This window comes from Anopheles coustani, chromosome 2, assembly GCF_943734705.1.
Source record: "Anopheles coustani chromosome 2, idAnoCousDA_361_x.2, whole genome shotgun sequence".
NCBI lineage: Eukaryota > Metazoa > Arthropoda > Insecta > Diptera > Culicidae > Anopheles > Anopheles coustani.
In genome coordinates this window covers 51,622,454-51,642,547 of record NC_071289.1, presented here as the reverse complement: position 1 = coordinate 51,642,547, position 20,094 = coordinate 51,622,454, and positions in this window count along the sequence as shown.

The following is a 20,094-nucleotide window of genomic DNA, read 5'->3' as shown; positions in this document are numbered from 1 at the left end:
ACACCGATGAACTATTTCGCAACTGCACCGAGTCCGTTGCTTTAGGCTTGGGAAATAGCCCCTGGTAGTCAGGGTAGTACCTGTGAGACCTTTAGTAACACGCGCTTTCACCCTTCAGGAGTTAGTTGCGTGCCACAGCGTCCTTTAACTGAGATTTTAACCTATGGACAGATGCCTCTTCCCAAGAGGAGGGAGTATGCTTGTTTCGTAGTCCTCCGGGGCATCGAGCAAGCTGAACCCTCGTCAAAAAAAATAAATAAAACTATTTCGCAAGATGGCATTTTCAGATCACTACAGGGAGTACACTCCTCTTCTGCAACTTAAACAATTCGATGTGATTCGAGACGTTGTGGTAGCAGATCGCCTACATCTGATCGTCCTGGGTGTGATGAGACGATTGCTACGAGGCTGGTTGTATGGACCATATGGGGCAGCTAAGTGGTCAACAACTCAGTCCACTCGGATATCAAGAGCATTGGAAAATATGGAATTGGAATTCGACAGCATGCGGTATAGTCTTTCATCAAAATAAAAGGAAAACCCTTAAAAGAAACAAATAAATACTTTGATAATGAATTCCAGTCTACTGGAATAAATATTTGTACCACCAATTTAAGTACACTATACAGCGAGGATAAAGAATACGATCCAAACGATATAAAATGTAAATATGTAAATCTTTAACAATATTTGAATAAACAACTAGATCGTTTTATTTATTCATGCGACAAATGGTTCCAGCTTGCAATCCTTTCGGAAACGTAACTGTTACAAAACGCCTAGTCAGATTGCTGTCCGTTGATGGCCTCGTTTGCATTGGAGTTACTGCGTCGTCATTTTTGTCAACCAATACTCAGTTAATTTTGGCCTTATGAATTTGCTCATTTGAAAACGCCGGGTTTGACCGTTTCATTTTGGATGAACCACGTATCTAAAAATGGGGAAATGATCATCAATTGATCGATAGAAGCGGTGGCCTCATGCAGAGAACGTACCTACTCTACCTCCAACTACTACGGTTCGAAATCATACAACGCAAACCACCTCTGGTAAGTAAAAATATAATTGATATTGTTCTTCTTCTCTATTCCACAAATCCACAGGAAACATCCTAAGCACAGGCGCAAGAGCAGGACAACCGTGAACCAAGCCCGAACGACGAAGACTGCTCAGATGCAAACAACAAAGAAAAAAACAACCAAACTCGGATGTGCACAACATAGATGAGAACCAAATTGACATAAGGTCTATAGAACCCTACCTTCGTGTTTTTTACATTAACAACCATGAAATTGCCTTTCTTTATTTACCTTTACAATACAAATCTTGGTTTTCATTCGTTTTTGACAGAAGAAAAAGCCTTCGTATAGGTCTTCTTGTCAGAACCGTAATTGTCTTGTCAGAACCTTGTAATTGTCCTAAGCGGTGTACTTTTAACGATTTTGCGCCGCCGGGGTTTGCTTCGGGTGCTGAAGTGCTGACTTTCATTTCATTTCATTTCATTTTATTGTACATAAATTGTTTGTCCCGAGGGCTATACAATTGGAACAAAATTGGGAAACAAGGAACGATAACGTAGCGGAAAAGGAAACGAAGAAGGATCATGACGTATGGGGCACAAGGTGGGAGCGAAAGCTGGCAAGGGACACGTTGTAGTCAAACCGATCACTCACGGCATTGAAGGCACGCAGGGCACGCAACCATGGGTCGTTCTGCGCAAACTGTGCGGCGGGTGGGGATAAATAGGGCAGGACGCTCACGGAGTTGATCGAATGGAACGTAAAAGGGAATAGCCGCAAGCAGGGAAGAAGAGTCAATGTTGGAAAGGAGGATGTTAGCAATCAGCAGAGCACGCGCGCGGTTATGCCGATCCTTAAGACTGTCTAGCCCCAGAAGTTGGCACCGGACAGTATAGGGAGGTAAGGAAGCGCTGGGGTAGTTCAAAAGGCGCCTCACGGCGATACGAGAGAACATCCTCTGCACCCTCTCCAGCCTGTCAAGAGCAGTGACACCAGCGGGAGACCAGATGAAGCATCCATAATCCAGGATTGGACGCACCCAGCACCAATACAGTGCACGCAGACATAAAGGGTCCCGAATCTCGGAAGCCAGGCGGATTATTAGGCCCAGGATCTTATTTGCGCGCTCGATTACCGAGTCGAGCTGCGGCGGAAAAGATAGCCGGTTATCAAGCAACACCCCGAGGCCTTTCACGACAGACTCCCGCGGAAGCGGCAGACCATTCAAGAAATAGTTGTGTTATCACGTTTAGCCGCTCCTCGGATAAATTGATACACAACTATTTCTTGAATTTCGGTGCGAGATTGTTCTTCGGCGCGAGATTGTTTTTCGGCGCTAGATTGCTTTTCGGCGCGAGATTGTTGTTCGGCGCGAAATTGTTCTTCGGCGCGAGATTGTTGTTCGGCGCGAGAAACATTTTGGCACGCACAACACGAGGCCGTTGGCAATACACCAGGAGGAATAGGAATCAGCAAAACGTTGGAGGGAGAGGAGATCATTAGACGAGGATACAGGAAGAAAAATTTGACGTCATCCGCGTACATCAGGCATCCAGGTGGCAGAACCCCGGCGCAAGCGGTGATGAAAAGTGCGAAAAGTGTAGTGGACTGAGGGAAGGAGAGAGGAATGAACAAAGGATTCGAGGACTTTAGACACGGCACAGGTTAAGGAGAAACTTGGATAATTGGAAGGAGTGGAACGGAATTTAGATAGAACTTCCTTTATTCACTACGCTAAAGTAACTCATTTGGTGGTGCGCTCCAAGGTCCATCAGGGCCTTGGATCACACCGCCCAACTTAAGGCTAGTTCGGTTGGGCTCATTCCCCTCGTGTTCAACGTGCTCCCAGCAGTGCTACCTGTAGTTTAAGACGAAGGATCGATATGTTACGAATGGGGGCTACTCTTGCCTACGCGGTTAGTAGGCGTATCGTTGCATTAGAATGTTACAAGCTCCGGACGTAAACACACAACGCATCTACAAAGATATGCAGCTCAACGATAGAAGCTCGTGCAAGCATCATGGCACTTCGAAATTGTTGGCTTTTTCCAATAACTGCAGGCACTTTGGATAACCGTCGCAAGGTTCCTTTGGAATTTGCTCATCCCAATCCTTAATCCACACGACAATTGATCTAAACAAGATGCGGCCGTGGATGGTGATGTGACTTATTTAACCGAGCGGATCATGCACGCTCAGCACAAAACTTGTTACTCCTCGTTTTGTTGGATTCCTCCGTAACTCCAATATATCTGTACGAATATTGGAGTATTGAATTTTGTAAACGAATGTGTCCGAAATTGATTCCCAAAACACACCGAGGATCTTCTTATACACCGCGTTCTTATCCTCAATGGATAATTTCTTCTCCTCATGTTTTTGTCTCTCTGGTGGAACGGCTTGTAGCAGCCGCTTGCAATTTCTAATGAAATTGCGTATGTAGAACCCAGCTTGATCGTGGACAGTTATCACTTGGGTTGTCGTCTTTATCGCTTCTTCCTCGTCGTCAAAACTATCGTTTTAGTCGTCCACGTTGTGCTGCTTAACGATGGCGTCGTAGGCTTCACTGTGTGACTTTTTGCACCGTAACGCGTTTTCGTTTTTTAATATTTTGGCGCAGGATGGAGAGCACGTAGCACCAAACGTCATCACTTGCATAACGTACACTTCAGGGCAAGGTGGGTCCTAAGGGAGGAGAGCTCGATGGCCTGGTCGTGGCAGCCATATTGAAGTTGATTTTGACAATTGCTCTGAGTTTTGTTTACCAACAAAACGACAGCCATGTGTTAGCAAGCTGACAGTTCTAGTTTATACGATTACCGGAAGATTCTACCGTCATTGCCCACAACTTTACAGAGAACATCATCTACGATATATTGCGATACCATCCTGGTTCCATCTATGATATAGTGAATGAGGTTGGACAACATGAGGTAAAGCGTCTTGATCGTACCACGGCACATATGTTAAGGATATTAAGTTCATTATACTTTATTTTTCTTTTAGAGTTATTAGCAGCAATTTGGTATTTGTAATTTGTAAATTACAAATTGTAGTCTCGTTTGCGTTCCTTGTGCTGGCAGTGTTACGTACTATCGTAACGTGAGCTTGCGAGTAGGAACGAAAACGATTAAAGAAAAACTGACCGACAGAAGCGACAAGTTAGTTTATGACCAAAGATATGTTTGAAGCTGTGTAAACAGAAGGTACGTGAGGTGAAACTTTGATACATTTGGTCGAAAAATCGGTGACCCACTACGGCCTATGGCTTCCTAAACATTTGCCATGCGGACAAAATGAAAACATTTGAAGAATCGGTTTGTTTGGTTCTCGAGCGTTGTTGTTTGTTTATCTTCTAAGGACGTTTCCCGGCAAATTTGGGTATCAGCATATTGTCAAAAGCTATTTTTCGATTTTTTGCAGTCTGGACGTCAAAATGCTCTACATTCCGCTACCTTATACTACTGTTTCCTAAAAGTAAGGTGCATTTGGTGCTCAAACGGGGCGCATCAAAGGTATTGGTGGATTGTTATTTTTTTCTTGTTGCTATATGTGTTTTTGACTTCTTCAGAAAATTTCATGTAAAAAAATTAATCCGGATTGGAGATACGATTTTTTTGTGGCCGTCATTGGATTCGGCTTATTTTTGTTCGTGACGATAAAGTGTGGTAGGTAGAACACGCGTGAGTTAAGATTGAGCAACTCGGCGGGAGTAAGTTTGCGTATACAGGCTGGCCCCGGTGTTCGTCACCAAACGGGACTTTGACAGCGACGAAAACCGAGGCTAGCGGACTGCAGTTCTTACGTTTATAATACCTACTCAAGACTTGACTAACAAAAAACAAACGTTGGATGTGTACATTCTTCTCGTCTGAATTTTCAATGGTTGATATGAAGATGTTCATCAAACTATAACAAAGTTTGTGTATTTAATCATCAAATCAATGGCCATCAATCGTTTTGTACTCCGTTTTACTTGCTGGGTTTCGACCAAGGTGTATAAATATAGAAGGTGACTTTATGTCGCTTTGGAAGGGGTGCCATATTTGCGTTTACCTCTTGTTTACCAACTAGCTTAATGGTAAACCCTTCGTATGCTGACCAATTGGTGAGCGCCTGTTGTTGTTTATGCAATGTTTTTGTATACGTGAGTGTCGTGATCGCCAGACACAACTAGCTTTTCTATTACTTTTTATTTTCGCCTTTCGCACAACTGTTCCCTATAAAGCTAACCACAATACAGCTCCTCGCAATTAAGCTCGCGCTTCACGAGCTGGCCGACGCCGGTCCCTCTGTCTTCCTCTATGATTCGGTCCAACATCCACATTTCTCTTTCCGTCTCCTTCCCTGACTCGAAAATCTCTTCCTATTTCGCCCTAACCACTACATCTTCCTCCTTTCCCTTACACTCAATGATTTCGTGAAGAAAATCATTTTCGAGGTATTTCGAATTTTACCTTAACTGAATTTCAGATCCGCTGCTCTCTATGCTTAATTATGGTATAACATTTATGCGACGTTACACATTATGTTATCTTTAAAGCTTCCTGGTACTTGTACATCTCTTTTGGGCCTGTTTTGTTCTCCAGGATAACTCTTGCATCACTAATTAGAACACTGTACTGCTGCTAAGTACCTCTCTTGCTTTTGGAATGACTCTGTCTGTTCTCACTTTTGTGGATTGTGACTGACCAATCGCTTGCGTAGGGTGCCATTCTTCCTGAGAACGATGATTTGTAAGGCATGTCCTTTCTATGCGACCGAGAGTATGACAATTCCGGCATCTCTTTTGTTATTTGTTATTTTATTCTTTAATAATTGTCCACCTTAAAGGTTTAACAATGTTTGATGAAACCTTGAATCATGGAAAAGAAGGAAGAATGAAGGGGAGAGAGTGATTAGTACGGGGAGGAACGCAAATGGGATCTGAGAAATGAAAGGGAGAAAAAGTCAAACCACTCAAAACGCTAATTGAAGTGGCGGATGGAGGCCACAAGCGGGTTCTTCTAGCCATGACGCGTACGACGAGTAGGCACAGGAAGAAGAGGCGGGGACGGAGGATGCGGCAAGGGGCGTAGACGTAAATCTGGGATAGTAAGGAGGCGCAGTCAACCTCGCCTAACAATAAACCCGTAACGAACAGGGTCTACGCGTTATTGCGCCTGGACTCGAGGGTCTCAATACCCAGAAGCTGACACCGAGTCTGGTAGTCTGCTCCAGGGACCGAGAAGTCATGACGGCGGTAGAGAGCAAACCTAGTGAAGGAACGCTGGACCCCCTAAAGCCTCGCTATACAGCCTGAACCGGAGGGACACCAGACCACACTGCCATACTCTAGGATGGAGCGAACCAGGCTGAAATATAAAGCCTTCAAACACATGGAGTCGGTGAAATCGGCAGCGTATTTGCGAAGAAGATCGAGGATTCTATAGGCCTTGGCTATAATTGACTCGTGATGATTCCTAAAGAGAAGACCTGAATCGAGGATCACTTCTAGGTCACGGCGAACGGTGTAGCTGATAAATACGTAGATTGCGCTCTCTGGGCTCGGACAAGTGCTGCGTGTGGTCACACCAGGGAGGGGAAGGTCGTTGTTTAAGGAACGGAGTACAAGACGAAATTGCTTGAACTAGTACGGCATTGAAACCCTGCACCCCTTCGTCGATCGTCGTACAGGAAAAAACAAAAGACCAATGGACGCGGGACAGGATACCGTTCAGCTTGTGAAAATTAGTTTCAGCCAAATTAAGGCGCCTGGGAGTATTACTAGATCGACTAGAAACACTAGGTTGGGAGGTGTTACAACAGGCAAAAGAGGTTCGACGGCTGGAAAAACGCGGCAGGCGGTGATGGCAGCTGAGTTCGCCAGCACAAGGTCCAGCTGACGTGCATTCACGTTGCGAATCCCAATCAGCTGGTGAAGATCGTGCATGTGCATGTATTCGTCTCAGTATATTTTATCCCCGCATATTTTGGAGGTCCGCGACAGCCGAGCGGTAGCGCCGGTTAGAAAATCGGCCCATGAGCACTGGGGCTCACCACCTCGACGGCGTGGGTTCGAATCCCAACCGAGACCGGACCCTTTCCTGTACGAGATGACTGACTATCTACGTACTACAACAGGGAAACAAGTCTCGTAAGCCCTTAACGGGCAGGCATGCCCAAGAGGTCGTTACGCCAAGAAGAAGATACCCAAGTAACATTTCCAAGACCTATTAGACTTCAACAAGTTTTATCAATGTTTTAACATGGGTGTACCAAGTCCAATTGGTTTTATAGAGGTTTCTCAGCAGGCAAAATAGTTTTAATAATTTTGACATCCTTAAAACCTGTTGAGGATAGCTATAAAACCGCTCATTAAGTCTAAAATCTTAGTAGACTTGAAGAGTCTGTAAATACGCTGTTAAGTCCTTCTTAAAACCTTCTCTTAAACCCAATCAGTGATTTTTGGTCTAGAAAAGGTTTTAAGGGATGGTTTTGACAACGTTCTATAGAGTGGGCCCTCTTTCACTTAAAACGGGTTTATGAAGGTTTTATCACAGCCTTTAAGATATTTTACTCTTAAGATGAGACTTAATGATGAGAATGAACAACATCGTTAGAACCATGATAAAACTTAAAATGTTACTTGGGTATTTTCCCCCACACAAGTCCATATACTTATATGGTGACTTTAGCCAGCGCATCATTGATTTCATTCCAGATGATCGTTGAAAAAACTGCTAGTTGAGGTCTAAAACAGATTAATCATGTTAAAAAAAGTACGCAAAATTGTTACCTAGATTTTCTCCTCACTAACATCTATGAAGACTTTTACGTTACTCAATCCTTATCCCCTCTTTGGAAGAAAGAAGCATTTCACACAGCCTTACTGTTTAGAAGGATTGAGCTGGGGATGGAGTCAGGCGCAGGCGCGAACTAAGGCTTCAATTGAGAGAGTGCTGCACACACCTCAGCTTTAGAGAGAATAGGCATGGATAGGTCGATTTAATGCCGGTTAAAGCTGGTGTGGAGTATTAGCGTGCTTAGCGAAAGCTTGGCAAAACTCGGCATCTCCGGTGATTGTTTTCCCTTGAAAGACCAAGGAGGAAGGGAGCCTTTTGCTAGACTTCTTCTTATTGACGATGTTCCAAATTGCCTTAGGATTCTTTTTAAAGTTGATATCTGTTATGTTCTGTTGATTGTGAGTAACGGGACTTAAGCTTTATTAATTTGAAAATGCGTCCTGCCGAGACGAGCACCGAAGATAGAAGAACGAAAGCTGTGTCTGCCTCGCAAAGGGTCGATGCCCTCCATTTCGCAGATGATGCATGGTACGCAGTTTTCTTAAAGCTCGATTTATTCGGCGTTTCGCACTTCGAATCGAAGAATTTGTCCAAGGTGGTTTCTTGGGTTTTGCGAAACGTGGGACAAACTGATCGAATAAGCTGTTGATCACTCCAGGCAAGTTCTTGACATTTTCATCGATGTCATCGTCCGTTGTAACCAAGTCAAAGTTTACAACAGAGAGCCCATCGGTGAGACCAGGGTTTGCATTTCTGTAAGTTTTAGAGAGACCTTTATACTTTTTTTGAAATGCAACACGATGGTTTTTGCTTTGTCTATTGTAGATTGTATGGATTTCTGAAGAGCATGTTGTACAACTAGATTGAGAGAATGGGCGCTGCATGGAAGATGTGTAAAATTCAGTAGGTTTGCTGCTGATTTCATGTTTGCAGCGTTATCTGTAACTATTTCAAATACTTTTTGTTCTATATTGAAGCTTTTCAAAATATGTTTCACCCATGTTTCAATATTTGAAGCAGTATGGGTAACATTGAATTCTGAGCCTTCGAGTAGGTGTGAAAAAAATTGGGAATCATTGTTGATGTAATGGGCCGTGATTGCTCAAAAGCTGACTTGGTTTATGTTGCAGTATCAGCAGTTTACGAAACATAGGACGCTGATTCTAATTTAAGTTTTACATCATTTCAAGGGTTTTTCTACTTGGTAGATCGTAATTTGGACTAGCAACTTTCATGAACTTGCAAAAATACGTATCCTCTACCATTGAAAAAGGAAGTATTCTTTGCAGATCATAACTAGCAAAGAATGATCATGTTCTTGCTTTTTTCATAGGTTCATTGGCTTATTTGTATTGAAGTATGTAGATATCGGGTTAGTATTGCTGTTCGAAGCTTTTGATCGAATTATGGGGACCGCTGGATGTTTCTGTTCTAAATGGCGCTTCATATTAGGCGTTGATCCCTTGCGGCACGCCATTAACAATTTGCAATACAGTCGGACGTCGATTATCCGCGGCGATTAAGTTGGAGGGACCCAGAAAAAAGTTCGATTTATCGAGAGCTCGAATTATCAAGAGTGGTAGGAAATAAGCAGCTACGGTTGCTGAGTTATGAACTAGAAATAAGTATGCGTGTATTGATTTCCGCGGGGTCCGCGACAGCCGAGCGGTAGCGCCGGTTAGAAAATCGGCCCATGAGCGCCGAGGCTCAGCACCTCGACGGCAAGGGTTCGAATCCCAACCGAGACCGGACCCTCCCCTGTACGAGAGGACTGACTATCCACGTACAACAGGGAAACAAGTCTCGTAAGCCCTTAACGGGCAGGCATGACCAAGAGGTCGTTACGCCAAGAAGAAGAAGAAGTATTGATTTACGTTATGCCTTTACCCACCGTTTTCGCTAACTGTTTTTTATTTACTTTTCTTTGTGCACCTTCCTACAAAGCATGTGTGCCCCAAATATGTCCGTCAGCCCGTCTACACCATGTAATCTAATTCGGACTAAAATCTTCGTCCCCGTTCAACAGAATGTTACGGGGGTTACCCGCAATGTGGTGCGTTCTATCACGTTGCAACTTGCTCAGAACTTCGAATTGTTGCGAGTTGAGTGGATAGTGGACAGCTTCGAATTACCGCGTGAAGAGAGCAACCTAGCTTCGAATTTTACTTCGCTTTATCGAGTGTACCAAATCGTATTGTTTTTATTCGAAATAGTGAGAGTTTTTCAAGGGACTACTGATATACTTCGAATTATCGAGAGTTTCGAATTATCGAACGTTTGAATTAGCGAGAGTCGACTGTATGTCCGATTATCCAGGGACCTGCCGGTCCCGACACCCCCGGATAATCGGCGTTCACCTGTAGTTGCATTTTGCACCTTCGTTATCATTTGTAAAATGCTGTCAGATGTCGCTTAATGGCTGGGGCCCATTTTAAAAGATCTGCAAGTTTTTTTTAAAGATTTAACATGTATTCAACTGGATTGGTTTTTATGCTTTCAATTGTACCAAGTAAAACATGTACATATGTGACACATCATCTCACATATATTATTACTGTTGAAAACTATTTCAACTGAAGAAAAAAAAACACTTTATTTTAAGAACACTTGCACGAGTGAGCTAAAACTTTCGTACCTCTTTGTTCTCTAAGAACCGACAAATTCAATGGTCGCGCCGTTTATATACCATATGCCGTTTAGATCGTTTTCGACTTTACCGTTTCGGTGACAATCGTGTTTTGACGGCAGCTGTCATGCTGTTGCAACGTTTGCAACAATTACAAAATATGAAATGAACCTTGATCATCCTGTAGTTCACGCAGTGGTTATTCCAATTTGTCATTTCTTCTTACGAAAATCCTTTCTGAGTTTTGATATTTTGAGAAAATACATAGTCAAATTGTCATTGTATTTAATTTTATATATACACCCGTTTCCACTTAGGGTGGAAGCGCGCCCGCATTATGTGCAAAGGCACGCTATAACGGTGGTACGCGGCGCATGATGACTGAATCTCGCTTGCCTACTGTTGAAATGCGGACGCCCACTGTTGAACAGACCGTTGGAGGGACGCAAATTTTGACGGCCGCACAAGATCTGTGAAGTGAGAGGTCTGCTCATACTATGGTATAGCAAAACCTGTCAAACTACCGCATAATCAACAAACTGACCTTCTTTAAATAATGATACTGTACGGATGCAAAGCAGTATTTGTTACACTATTCAAAAACATCTCATTTTCCACCCGCTAGCTTTATTGAGAGCAATTCCTGACGCAGTATTCAAAACATACGCGTATTTACAGTGTGCCAATCGGTAAGTGGGACGGTCAGAAAGAGAACACTTGTCTGACTTTGCGATCAATTTTAGGCTACTTAGAATTGATAACATTGAATTTCGCTTATCACATCTTCTTTGTCTATCTTTCTACGAAGCATTTGCGAAAAGAGAGAGTAAAAATCGGTCTCCAAGCGGCGCAATGATCGAAAAAGTGCAAAAAGTCATAATTTGTCAGCCAAACGTAAAGTGGGACACTTGCTTTTCCGGTTTAATACGGGGGTTGTTGAACTATTTTCTATGAGCCCCGCTACACGAGCCGCAAACTCAAAAAGTTCGCGGCGAAAAGAGGGGAAAAACCGAGAAGTTAACGTCAAAAACTTTTCAGCTCCGTGAGCCGAAAACTGCACCCGCGAAGTTTTTTCAGCTACCGCAAACTCAAATGCGCGAGAAGAAGAAGATGAAGAATAAATAGATGTAAACATAACAAATCTCAAAAACAAAATAAACGGACATACGGTGATAAATTTACGTGCTACGGTGATATTTTATCATTGGCTGGCGGGGGTCATGACTGGCAACAGCATTGGTACCGCAGAACGCGGCTACACGAACCGCGAAGATTTTGCGGGTCGTGTAGCGGGGCCCTATTAACTATTCTATTAACTACTCCTAACTTGTCATTTTACCCGATCGTGCCGTTCTTGGATCGATCTCGCTCAACCCATTTTCTTGAGCGAATTTCTTACTGTATGCGTGTCGCAGTTCTCTCGATTTCGTATGTTCCCTTTTTTTCATGTATCAGCTACACACTACACAGATATGCTGCAGTTCTATCACCTGTGTATGCTCTCTATTTGTGATCCAACGCTCTCTGGATTCCTATAAGCCTTGGGCAGTTTTGCCTGCTGTCAGCAAGAGTTGTTTTGATTTTGCCACCGCTTGCAGAGTGAAATTGCTGTTCACCAAAAATGTGAAGAAAATAGTACTATAGCGGCAGTTTGCGTTAATATTCGGTAAGGCTGGTGTCATTGCTTAACCGCGTCAGGTTTTGACAAGCGAAAATGTATGGGATTTGACAGCTGCAAGGTTCGCACGATTTATTCGCACGATAAAATCAAAATCATTTTATTTTATCGCACGGACGCATCCGATTTTATCAGTCAACAAAGTTGGACTTTATAAACTCGGAGTTGGTTTTCATTTAAGAAAAATAATAAAATTCATTTAATCGACTTAGAATTTTAAAAATTGCAGAAAAACTGGCGGTCGTCCGACAAAACATCGTGCGACAAAGCACTGACACCAGCCTAAGTAAACGTTCGTGAGATAAATAATAATCAGAAAGAATCCAAAACTGTGCTAATTTTTGTGCATTTTCTCTTCCAAAAGTTCAACGCAAGCAGAAGCTCAACCGCGGAATCCTCACGCGGTGGAATCACGCGATCGCCTCGCGTGAACTCTCCTCTGTTCGTGTGTACATTCGACCTTCTTTCCGAAATTCCCAATACCCGAGGCTAACAAAACACCCCAGAATGAAAAGAAAGCAAATCATGTTTGTTCAAGAAAGATGTTTTTGTATTATTTCACCACTTCCAAATGATGTCGTCGCCTCTCCACATGCGTTCTTTTCACATTTGGTATGAAAACATAACGTTTTCACGTGTAATTTCGTCAACTTATTTTACTGAAAACTTATCACTGTGTTCGCACCAAAACTCAAAACAACTATGATCGAGTTGACTCGCAGAGCTCGCTCGTGATCGCAGCGCTAGGAGAGGGAATGCAAATCACGCCCTGCACACGCAAGTACATGTACCGTATGCGTGATAATATGCTTCGGAGTAGTGTGGCGTTTTTAAAAAATGAATTGTGTCGCACTTCGCGAGCTAGTGTGGGATCTTACGGGGGTGCGGGGAGAAAAATCATGAAATTTGAGGGGAATTTGATAGGATGTATTGCAACAATGCCCGCTGGGTAGTGACTTCGACCAAGGATGTGGGAGCACATCGTCATCTACCTCCTGGATAATGTGCTGCTCGATTCTGCCTGCGCCGCTGCTGGACTCCCCTAATTCCGCTCTGTTCAGGTGCCCGTTGAAGTAGCACTTCATCCTTTCGATCACCTCTCGCTCGTCCGTAAGAATGTTGCCATCCTCGTCTCGACACATTGCGACACACCGTGCTCCCGAAGAGCCTGGTTTGCCTCAGTCTTCCGTGTCCTGGGTCGTTTGTAGTGTTCTACGTTCTGACGGGTTTCGCGCTGCAGCATTCGGGCTCGCGCTGCGTTCTTCTCGGATAGTGCCCGCCTGCACTCGTCATCGAACCACTCTTTCCTCTGGTTACGTGGCTTGTGGCCCAGTGTTTGCTCGGCTGTGCTGCTGATGACTCGCTCCACCATACGCCAGTGGTCATCGAGGGACATTGTGGCGGTCGCGATGTTGTCCGGTAGCGTTTCCCCAAGCGCTGTCGCGTAGCCCTCGGCAACAGCAGGTGTTCGCAGCCGATCCGTGTTTAGGCGTGGGGTAGGCCGGTGACGCAGTGAGTTGACAGCGCAGAGCTTCTGCCGTAGCTTCACCATAACCAGGAAGTGGTCCGAGTCGACGTTTGCGCCCCTGTACGTACGTACGTCGATGATGTCCGAGAAGTGCCTTCCGTCTATGAGAACGTGGTCTATTTGGGAATATGTCTGCTGTGGTAATCTCCAGGTGCAGCTGAAACGAGGTTTGTGCTTGAAGAAGGTGCTACGGATGTTCGTGTGCCTCGAGGATGAGAAATTTATGCGCCGGAGGCCGTTGTCGTTGGTTAGCTGGTGGACACTAAATCTACCAATCGTAGGTTTATAGGCCTCCTCTCGCCCGACCTGAGCATTTAGGTCTCCGATGACGATCTTCACATCATGTTGTGGGCAGCGGTCGTACTCCCTCTCGAGCTGCGTATAGAAGGCGTCCTTGTCGTCATCACTGCTCCCAAGGTGCGGGCTGTGAACATTTATAATGATCAGGTTGAAGAAACGTCCACGTATCGCCGTACCGAGCTCGTGCTTGTTCTCACCACTCTGGTAGATTTTTTTTTTTTTAGTGATCGATCGCCTCCTGGCGATCGCACGTACCCTGTTCCCTATGCGCATGTGCACCGTCGTGGTAGAGCGATCATTCGGGGGGGGTTTGGAAAGGAGAAAAATCTCTCTTTACGGACGCTGTGGTCCCCCCAGACCCTTGAAGAGGGTAAGGGGATGTTCCTGAGGGACTGTCGGGCTCCTTACCAAGGTAAGGGGTACCACGCCCTGGGGAACGGACTCTGTGAGATACAGCAGACGGGTTGCCCCCGCTGATTGACTCCCACCACTACCTCCTAAAAACCTTTCCGAGCTGGTTGTTCCGTGCGCTTTGGTGCGCGTCTTGCTCCCATGTTTGGCTCAGTTTACCCCTGCCTTCTTTCTGCTGTCATCGGGATGTCCTCACGGTCTTGCTCCCATGTTTGGCTCAGTTTACCCCTGCCTTCTTTCTGCTGTCATCGGGATGTCCTCACGGTGTCATCGCCGATGACGTCGTTGTCGGGGCCGATTTTCCTGCTGTGACAGTCTCCGTTGGTCCCTTCGGATTTCTACGAGCTCTGCTTCCGCTGCTACGAGGTCTCGCTGTGCGTCTTGCAGTTCCTGCTGGTTCGTAGCCTCGTGTCGCCTCAGCATTGCGTCGTTCCTGCGCTCGAGCGCGTGGTGCGTAGCTCGCTGGACAGTCCTGTTCCTCAGGCGACGGATTCGCTCACGGATGTTGCGCAACTCCCGAAGCCAGTTTGATCTGTCCACGGGCGTCATGGCGTTGAGTCTGGCGGTGAGTGCACTCTGGTAGATCATGCAATCGCTGCGGTAGCGGCGCTCCGAAACTCCCTTCCAGCGAACCTCTTGAAGTGATACTATCTCGAAGCCGCGGGATCTCACTTCCTCTGTGAGTATTCTGGTTCTCCCGGGTGATGTAAGAGACCTGCAGTTCCATGTATCGAGCTTCCAATCGTAGTCCTTTTTCCGTTGCGTGGGTCTGGCTTGATTGGTGCAAATCGGTGTTTCTTCATGGTGACTTTTCGTTGCAATTGTACAGAGGGTGGCTTGCAAGGCCTCTCACCCCGCTTCCTATCTCGTCGGTGGAACAACGCATCCTAGCTGTTTTACGTCCCGTAGCATGCCAGGACAGGATGTACAGCCGCAACTAACATGGGGAAAAAACGTTGGTTCGAGCCGCTCCTAACATGGAGAACAGTCGTTCAGGGATGGACTACTAGATGGTAGCAGTCCATTCCACCTCTCAATTCAGCCTTGCCGCCCATCCGCCCAAGGGGGTGGGTTTCCCCGTGTACCCAAGCTTGGATATTTAGACGACAAGTTACCGTTCTGTACGTCGCGGACGCATTGAGTAGGAGTTGAGGAAGAGAGCCTTTGGTAGCCTTCAGGAGGCGTTGGATCCAACCCTTTATAAAATCGAACACTACACTTAATTAAAATTTTATCCTAATGAAATTATCAATGGCTAAATCTAGTCTTCAAAGTTTCAAGTTCAAAAATCCTAATCTAATATTTACAAAACCTTATCCTACACTCCAAGAAAAACTTAACTTTTTTCTTATTTTTCTTACTTTTTTCTTAATTCTTCTAAAATATATTTTTCTATATATTCGAACATATTTGAAAAATAACCTTCGCAGTCTTGGGCGGTGATTAATGAGGCACCGCATCGGATCGATGTTATTGATTCTTCTTCGTTTTGTGGGTTATCTCTTTTGACTATTTTTTTTTTTCATTTGCTGAATAGATTTTCTTTCGTATTTAAAAAAGGGGAATAGGGCGCAAATAATTAACATCACAATCTTCTTCAGCAATAGTTTCCCTTACTGAAGAGCACTTGTGGAAAGCCACATTATCCATAATAAGGATAGGTGTTTGTCCAACATTTAGACTGCCAATATTTTTCCTAAGCTTCTTAATAAATCGACAAAAAGTTTGTTGGTTTACAGCTGCCGCATGTGAAGCGTAAGCTGGCTTTCCTATCAACGCTCTACCTTGTGAAACCCTCATGCTGATGTTGAATTCTACGTCATCAAATAAATATTATCGCCGATTGAGGGAGTCAGCTGGAGAGTCTGTTGTACGACAGAGCATAGTCCTTTCGTTTCCAAAGATTATTGGGGGTATTACGTCGCTCTGGTATTAATTTTATTCGTTTGAACGAATAGTGAAAATGTTTCACAGCCCTAGCTATTGTGGTGTTGCTAACCTCGATACTATAGGTCTCCTTAACTGTATCGGCTTAAAGAATCTTTTTTAAGGAGATCCCACAATCCTCATCAATCGAAGATTGTATAGAATTTACGGCTACTTCATGCAGTTTTTTTGTTTCACACCACCCCGTTTTTTGGCTACGAACTCAAAAAAAAAAAAATGAACCCGATCCCCTTTTCCTCCTCCCCTCCCTACTACCCAATTCCCGTTACTTTTGGGTACCCCGTGTATAGCTACCGAGGAAGCAACCACAATTCAAAAACCCTAACATCATCTTCACGGACAGCGCCAGCGTTCTATCAGCTTTCAAATCAGGAAACCTCATTGATCCACATATTCAGCAACTAGACGAACTTTGTCTTGGCAAAAGGATTACCTACTGTTGGATTCCAACCCACACAGGAATCAAGGGGAATGAGGAGGCAGACCAGCTAGCTAAATACGCCCGAATGAATCCAGATACAATTGATGGTCCAATATAAAAAACCGATGCACTCAGATGGTTCAAAAAACCTTTTTCTCAACAATGGCAGAAATCGTGGCATGACGTAGCACTCGGTTCTTGCGCACCATAAAGGCCAGCACAAGTAGATGGAGCAACCTTACTTACCCAAAGGACCAACAAATTCTATCCAGACACGTGATAAGCGTTACTAAGCGTTTTTTTTTCGTTTGACGCGTTTTTTCGACCATGCGTTTTTCGACCGTCGCACCCGGAGTAGCTAAAACCAAACATGCTGTAGTGATTTTGTTCTTGATGTTTTGCTATAAACGATTCAGAGAAAGAGTGGTTCCATCGCATAACACAAAACCTCTGTGCTTTGAACGATATTTTTTTCATTTTCACTTAAGCACACATTTTAATGTATTTTAAGGAAAAAACTTTCGTAAACAAAACCTACACATGCACGAAAGAACAACCCAGGTAACCACGAGCTGTTGCACAAATTTGTAAACAAAATCAGAAGCAACGTTGCAAGCTTCCAGAACTGCGGAAATTTTGTTTTCATTAAAAGTGGTATCCATAGCTAGTACAAATGGCAAACAAAACCAATTTTCAAGGGCAGCTTAACCGTTCTTGTAATTAGTACGAAGTGAATGCCAAAAGAATTGATCAAAGGAGCTAACATTCTTGTGGAACGGACCGTAAGAGTTGCTCCAAATGTAAATGCGAAATTAAATATACGATTATTTATTTTAGAAGACCCTAGTACCAGTGTGGGTCAGCTAGAGATTGATGAAGATGATTTTTTGTATGATTTTGATAACGTTTTTTTTTTTGAAACCATTCTTTCAAACTTTTCCATCGTTTCTTCAAGGCTTCAAGGCATGTAAATTCCAGTGACGAAGTTGACTCCACATTATCTGATGCTTCTAATGTATTGTTGTTTACATCTGGTTCTACCAGCTGCATTAGTTCTTCATTTGATAATGGCTCTTTGTCGTTATTATATGTTTCCCAATCAATTTTCACCTCTAGTACTAGAAGATACGGAGAAAAATCCTCCTGAGGTTCAGGAGTAATATCTTCAACCATTTCCGGAAGGATGGATTTCCAGACGGCTTTCAAACTCCTCCTAGTTACGCTATTCCAGGCTTCTGCTATGGTAAAAACTACATGCAATGCAATAAATAGAACTCAAAGCTTTTGCCATTGATCTCAACGTTTTCGGTTTAGATGTCAACTCTATAGCGGGCACGCACACAGCCATATTCTCAACACCTTGTGTGTGGATGTCAACTCATGCCGCTTCATTCTAATAAACGTCAAATTCGATTGCGTTTGTTTTGGTTTGAAAAATAAAAAATAAAACGGGTTGAAGCAGATGCGATCCATTTTGGAAGATATTATTGCTGCCCAAAAGAACAAAAGTACGATGTGTTTGTGTTAGAATTCATAATTCATTTATTCATTTGTAAATTCACAGCTCGGCTTGGCCGTTCAACAAGATAAAATAAATTAAATGAAAAAATAAATTTTCAAAACAAAAGTTTTTTCCTAAACGTACTAAAAAATAAAAAATAATGTATATTAAATGACATATGTATTTATGTATCAGTTTTTGGTCTTTATCGTTATTCGCATTACATCGAGATTGCTCTCAGTTCGATCGCCATCTACGATGCTATGGGAATAACGACAAAAACATCGATGGAACGCGACATTTGAGGGTATTATGATCCAGTTCCGCGTTATTGCTCGAAAGTTTCCGCATATTTGCTCGAATAGCAACCTGGGTATTTATACAAGTATTTCAAGGTATATAAATATATAGTTTTTAACAAGTTTCGAGCACTTTGATTTTTAATCAATTTTCAAAACGATCGAGTTATTGGTGTGTTTTATACTATGGCTAAATGGCTAAATAAATCAAAGTGACTTGTCTAAACACAACGTTGATATGAAAAGTGCATCCTGAATTATCATGTTCTTGGTAAATACCAAGATCCATAGAACCCACATATGCTTCGGACACATACGGTCTATAGAGATCCATCGACCAGGAGGTGCTTGAAACTGCTCGACGATAACGACGCGCGTCGTTTCGTATCCGCGCATCGTCTCGACACGCAGGTGGCGTCGTTTTGGATCGTCGAGACGCCCAGCCATTTTTTCGCTTTTTTCAAAGTGTTGTTTACCTTTTGTATGGGCCAGCGTCGAGAAGTTTATCGTTTCCGCGCTCCCAATCATAATACCCTCAATTATCCATGACCATCAAAAACTGGAGTATGCCGCGCAATTCCATCTTCTTTAGTTCCTTAATGAATTCAAAAAATTTTATCCTCTAAATGGCACTGTCGCTTCGGAGATACGGCTGGTTTACCAACCCGTGATCGGCCCGCTGAAGTTCTCATCGACACGTTGAAACCCACTTCATCGATGAAAACAATAGCAGTATCACTCAAGCGGGACGGAAGGCCCATGAAGTATTGAGCATACTCTTTTCGTCTTTCCGGAATTCTTTGCAGTTGTTTAAACGAATAGTGGAATCCTACAATTTCACGCGATGTTTGTTAAAGAAACTTTAACGCCATGGACTTCCTCCACTTTTTCGGAAATTGCTTTAAGAGGGAGTGTGCAATCCTCGTCTATCAGGTGTTTAATGTATTCTACTGCATCGCCAGAAAGTTTTTTCGGTTTGTTGCCACCTCGTTTCGCAGCTTCTTCCTCTCCTGTGGTTCTTACTTTGCGTAAGATAGAATACACCGTAGGTTGTTTTCTGCCACTCTCATTCCATTGTTGTAAGCGGAAATCACCCTCTTTCTATCTTCGTTACTGGTAGTGACGAGTTTTCGGCGGACGACGGGCGGTGCTTCTTCTTCGCTACTGCTTGACATGGCTAAAACATGAAAGTTTAAACACAAATCTATAGGTACATGTTAATAAAACGTAAACTTCTTACAATTTACTTCTTTCTTCAATCCTGTTGCTGTTCAATCCTGATACTGTTGCTGCTCCGCATTCAACTGTTTCACCGAGACAGTTTATAAACCAAAACAAACACACTCGAATTTGAGGTTTATCAAAATGAAGCGGCATGAGTTGACATCCACACACAAGGTGTTGAGAATATGGCTGTGTGTGTAAGTAAGCCCGCTGTAGAGTTGTCATCTAAACCGAAAATGTTGTGATCAATGGCAAAAGCTTTGAGTTCTATCGTAAAACGCTGTACACTATAGCTCTTCCAAAGCTCATGGACTGAGACTAGCTGTGGGTTAAACTGATTTTGGAACCATTCGTT